This window comes from Uloborus diversus, chromosome 5 (assembly GCF_026930045.1).
Source record: "Uloborus diversus isolate 005 chromosome 5, Udiv.v.3.1, whole genome shotgun sequence".
Lineage (NCBI taxonomy): Eukaryota > Metazoa > Arthropoda > Arachnida > Araneae > Uloboridae > Uloborus > Uloborus diversus.
In genome coordinates this window covers 108,563,588-108,570,008 of record NC_072735.1, presented here as the reverse complement: position 1 = coordinate 108,570,008, position 6,421 = coordinate 108,563,588, and positions in this window count along the sequence as shown.

Here is a 6,421-nt window from a genome sequence, read left to right as displayed (position 1 = left end):
TTTAAACTGTCTGCTGTTCATTCTCGTTGCTTTTACCGGATGTCTTTTCATCCAAAAGCTTACTATTTGCATTGAAAAAGAGGTTTCCTGAGACCTCGAAACACGTGTATGCAGTAATCTGCTAATTTTGTGGGTCAAAACGTTGTTGATTACCATTTCAGTATCGGATGAATCGATTATTTCAGAAAGGGCATAAGTCCCATTTTTTTTTTTTTTTTTTTCAAAATTGAATTAGCTGTGGTTTTTCCATATTTGTATGTAGAGACATCGACTAGTGTAGCAGGGAAGTCAATCCTTGTACAACAAAGCACTTTATTTGGGGATCACATTTTTCATTTAGTGCAGGAAGGGCATAAGTCCCGGACTTATGCCCTTTCTGCTTTAAACGCGAAGGGAGAAATAGTAAGACGCAATGGCAAGATCATAGAAGAACTAGATGTTTTGGCATAATGAAGTAAAAACAAATAACTTCTTTGATCTAGCATAATTTCGGTAATGGTAGGTTCATCAGATCGAGGGCTTAGGGCGGATTCGAAATCACGGAATCGGAATGAAATTCGCTAATTTCTCAGGGTTTAATTAACATCACTCTAGGAACTGTGAAAAAACAGTATGTGACAGTATTCGAACTGAAAGTGCGACAATATGTAAATTACCTAGGTGGCGTAGTTGTTTTTCTACGTATGTAAGCACGAACTCTAGAGTTGGAAAGGTGCTCAATTGATTTAATGGTTTGTTGGTCAAATTTGACGCAGGGTCAAAATGTATAAGTTTGATTTATTTATCAGCTCAGTGAGCATATTCTTATTTTTGAATGTAACATAAACCAATAAATGGTTTTTTAACTTAATGTCTCTTGCTTTGCTACTCTGTTATCTACCAATGGTTATGGGCCCATTGCAACGCAATAATAGTTATCTTCAAGCAGAGACAAAAGTAGTAGATTGACGAGAGTAAAAACATCTACTTGGAACTTTTTATTGCCGTTTTGTCAAAAAAGGAAAATGGCTGACTTCGCTGGAGACACGGAAGACATCCGGATAAAGGTTGAGAAATTCAACGGATGTGAATACAGACGTTGGGCAGCTAAAATGAGGGCGGCACTTATGGGAGTTGGAAGCTGGCAAATTGTTACAGGAGATTCAGTGAAACCTGATGGAAAGGATCCGAAGGAAATGGCCAAGTTTCAGCGACTAGACGAGAAAGCGTATTCTCTGATCTACAGTTGTTTGGAAGAAAGATACCAAGAACTTATTGATGACACAGAAAGCTCACACGAAGCGTGGAAAGTTCTGAAGGACAATTTCGACGTGCAGTCCCGAGCAAGATTGGTGAGAAATTTAGACGAATTTTTTCGTATTAAGTTTAATTCCGAAAATGAAAATATTGGAATGTTTATTAGGAGGGTTAAACAATCTGCTACTCGTTGTAATGAAAGTAATCATAAAATAGATGATTTATACATATGCTTTCAATTAATAAGAGACTTGCCTGATGAATTTAATGGAATTGTTCAGAAATTGTATACTGTAGATGATAAAGATTTTACTGTTGAAAAAATCTCCGAAGCTTTGCTGCTAGAAAATAGTAGGTTAAATTTAATCGATTATGACAAGGGTAAAAATGAAAATTCTGTTTTTGTAACAAAATATGAGAACCGTAAAAATAGCGCACAAAAGTTAACTTTTGAGAAAAATAATTTAAAACGAGATAATGTTTTAAAAATAGGCCCATGTCATGAATGTGGTCTTTATGGACATTTAAAGCGAAATTGTTTTAAATTTAAATCTAAAAACAAATCGAACAAAAGTCTGAAACCGAATTTTAAAGGTTGCATTACTGAATCTAACGTAAATCTGAGTGTAATATCAAATGATAACAAATGTTCAGATTCTGATTGTAATGTAGGATTTGTAAAAGACTTGAAAACAGGTTTTGTCCTGGATTCTGGAGCCACAAATCACTTCGTAAACGATAAAACTCATTTAAATGACTTTCGTGAAATTAAAGAACAAAATATGTCTGTTGCAACTAGAAATTCTCATGCGCCGATTAAAGGCGTTGGTACGTTAAAATTTCATGTGAAATGTGATGGGGAATTTGTAGAAGTTAATTTGAGAGACGTGTTATATGCTCCAGATCTGAGGCGAAATTTATTTTCAGGACTTATGCTAGATAAGTATGGTTATAAAACTGTTTGTGGAAATGGTAAAGCTACCGTTTATTCTGCGGATCGTAGCAAGTGGTTTGAATTTAAATTAGGGGATCAATTCTATGAAATTGAACCAATTTGGCAAGAAAATAGTCTGAGAAACCCTACAGCAAACGTAACTTCTAGTGAGAAAATTGAACTTTGGCACAGACGTTTTGCACACTGTAATTATCATAAACTGAACCAGAAGAGTGGGGCCGTGAGGGATTTACCAGAGATACCAATTTATAAGAGTATCTGTGATGTATGTCAGGAAGCAAAATCTAAACGTTCATCTTTTAAAAAATCAAACACAGTGAAGGCTCAAAAGGTGTTAGAAAGAGTTCACACTGATGTATGGGGAAAGTCGCCTGTTAAAACAGAAAATGGGTATGTGTACTATCTTTCGATAATTGATGAATATTCAGGTCGTGTGTGGATCTATCCTTTAAAAGCAAAATCAGAGGTGTTTTCTAAGTTTAAGTTATTTATTTCATTAGCGGAAAAACAATCTGACTGTAAATTAAAATGCGTTCGTAGTGATAACGGACTTGAATTCTGTCATATTGAATTTGGGAAATTTCTTGAAGAAAGAGGGATTAGACATGAAAGAACTGTTATCATGACGCCAGAAATGAATCCATTTGCCGAAAGCTTTAATGGTTACGCAATGGATGCCGTTCGGGCAATGTTAATCGAATCTAAGTTACCAAAGAAATTTTGGCTTGAAGCGCTTTTTCATTACGTTCATGTAAGAAATCGAATTCCTGTAGGAAAAAGAGTCAAAAGTCCTATTGAATTATGGTATGGAAATGTACCTTCAGTCAAACATTTTAGAGTATTTGGTAGTTTGGCTTACGCTCACATTCCTAAGCAAAAAAGGGATAAATTATCACCTAAGGGAAAACCGGGTGTTATGGTTGGTTATGCCGTAAACACAAGGGGGTATCGAATTTATTTTCCTTCTAATGGTAAAGTTATCGAGACAATTCATGTTAACTTTGATGAGACTAAAATAGCAATGGACGCGATACTGGGCATAAAAAACTCTGTACCTTTAAAGAATGTTACTAATGTAAAAATAAAACTTAACGATTATGAATCGGATTGTTCAAGTGATAGTGAGAGTGAAAAAATTGAATTAAAACATTCACAATCAAAATTTAAGTCAGAAGATTTATCTAGTCGGGAACAAACTTCTGAAGAATCGGAAAGTGAAAGTACAGGTGATTCAGAAAATCGAAAAAGATCGAAATTGAAAAATCCAGTAAAGGGGAAATGGATCCGTTTCGAACAGCCTAGAAAAGATAATTCGCGAATAGATGTGTTTTACAAACTTGAAAATGATAATCATAAGTTCAATTGTATCAAAAATGTGAGGAAATTTTGTAAAACAAATAACATATTATTTGATAAAGAATTTTTTAATTTTAAGCCAACTGGAAATTTAGACGAAGTAGAGGTCAATTTAGTTTTTATTCCTAAAAATGTAATTGAAGCGAGAAACTGTCTAGAATCTGCAGATTGGGAACGTTCAATGCAGCATGAACTTGAAATTATGGAAAAACGTAAAGTTTACGACTTAGTACCACCACCAGATAAAAATGTAAAAATAATTGGTTGTAGGTGGGTGTACACTAAAAAGTTTAATTGTAAAGGTGAAACAAAGTCTTTCAAAAGTAGGTTGGTCGCACTTGGGTACTCACAGGGGTCTGAAACGTACGAAGAAGTATTCTCCCCAGTACTGGACATATCCCTTATACGTTTATTTTTCACAATATTTGTAGTAATTTTAAAATGGAAAGATGTCCAGCTAGATGTCAAAAGTGCGTACTTATATGCGGACTTAAAGCATGAAATTTATATGAAACAGCCCCCAGGCTTTGTAAATTCAAAACGACCAGATTGGGTTTGCAAACTTAATAAAGCTATTTATGGGTTACATCAATCTGGAAGGGCATGGTTTCAAACATTTGATGCAGTTATACTTTCTTTTGGATTTGTTAAATTAAATTGGTGTAATTGTGTTTACATGCTGAAGAGTAAAAATATATTGTTACTTGTTTATGTAGACGATATAATTATATTTGGTGAATGCAAATCAAATATAATCAATGTTGTAAATGTATTGAAACAAAAATTTGATTTAAATTACTTAGGTAAAACTTCTAAATTGTTAGGAATTGAATTCGAGCGGAATGATAAGTTAATCTTACATCAAAGAAGTTATATTAAAATTTTAAAAGAACGATTTAGTTGGATTAATAGAAGTTTTGTAAGTTTACCTATGGTAAAGGAATTTTTGTCGAAGGATCATCAGAATTTGGATGAACAAGTTGCATTAAATTTGCCTTATCGTAATTTGTTAGGGTGTTTGGCTTTTTTAGCGACTCGCACAAGGCCGGACATAATGTATGCTGTGAATGTACTTTCTCAATATCAACAGAATCCTTTAATGGATCATTGGAAAAGTTTAGTTAAGTTATTTAATTATGTCTTCGACACAGAATCGTTAGGATTAGATTTGGCTAGAGCTAGAAAATTTCGTTTAAGTTGTTATTCTGACGCAGCACATGCACAATGTTTAAATGATAGAAAATCAATCAGTGGTAACATAATATTTTTGGATAATGTACCAGTTAATTGGCGAACTGCTAAACAAAAATGTGTGGCTACTAGCTCGATGGAGTCGGAATACATTGCTCTAGTAGAAGCAGCTAAAGAAATATTGTGGTTTACGAGAATTTGCAGGGAACTTTCGAATTTGGACATTCAATTTGATGAATCGCTTTTATTTTGTGATAATACTGCTGCGATTGATTTTGCAAACTCTCCAATCGAAAACAAACGAACTCGTCATATTGACATTAAGTATCATTTCTTTAGAGATTTATTAAAGGAAAAATATTTTCAGTTGAAATTTGTATCAACAGATAAAAATTGTGCAGATTATTTTACGAAGCCGTTTACAAATCAAAGGCGTAAAAAATTCTTGACCATGTTGTATGGTGAACAGTTATAATTTGTGTTATGTTCTGTTATTTATTTTTTTAGTTTTCAGTCCGATGGGGCCGAATGACAGTATTCGAACTGAAAGTGCGACAATATGTAAATTACCTAGGTGGCGTAGTTGTTTTTCTACGTATGTAAGCACGAACTCTAGAGTTGGAAAGGTGCTCAATTGATTTAATGGTTTGTTGGTCAAATTTGACGCAGGGTCAAAATTATAAGTTTGATTTATTTATCAGCTCAGTGAGCATATTCTTATTTTTGAATGTAACATAAACCAATAAATGGTTTTTTAACTTAATGTCTCTTGCTTTGCTACTCTGTTATCTACCAGTATGTTTTCAGTGAGATATACGCTGGCCAAAATAAGAACACTGCAAGAGACTTTTTTCTAAAAATGACACTGAAGAAATTTAACAAAATTGCTGATGACTTTCTTCAGAGAGGACATTTGTTTGTCCTTTGCGGCCGGGATTTTAGGACAGTAAAATGAATGTTAAGCAAATATGACAGATTATTACAATGTGAAATCCAATCTCCTATATAAGCGAAATTCTGAAATTACATCAAGATTCACCGTCACACCTGTTGAAAACAATGAAATCTGTAATTGCTTAAACATGTGCCCTTCATTTTTTAAGAGCACTTTTGTCCCAAATTGAGATTTTGGAAAAATATTCTACTGGGTGACAAATGTTTTCAATTATCAACATTCATGATGTTTAAATATTCGATAGAACATCAAAGGAAACGTTTCAGACTAGCTATTTTATAGACGATTTTCAAGAGAATATTGCAAAAGTAACACTTGTCAGCTGAACTACCTTTGCCAATATTGAGTATAAAGGGAAAATTTTCATATTGTTGGAAGAAATAACAAATACTTTAGTATCAAGATTATTATTCAGTGCAATTTTGAACATAGTCATACTAATATGTGCATCGAACTTGGTACACAAAACTAGACAAGAGAAAGATAGGAAAAAAAAAAGATTTCCATGGAGGATGTATATTTGACGAAAATGAATATGAATATAGTTTTATACACATGTAAAACTTTTGTTTTTTATCTCAGTTTGTTAGTATTTGTATTTTCTTTTTTCTTTTTTTTTTTTTTTAACACCAGACTTTATTATTTCACTAAAACAAGACAAGAGAAAGAAGAAAATACACGATGTATTTTCTTAAGATAATGAATTTATGAATACGGACTTAACTAAT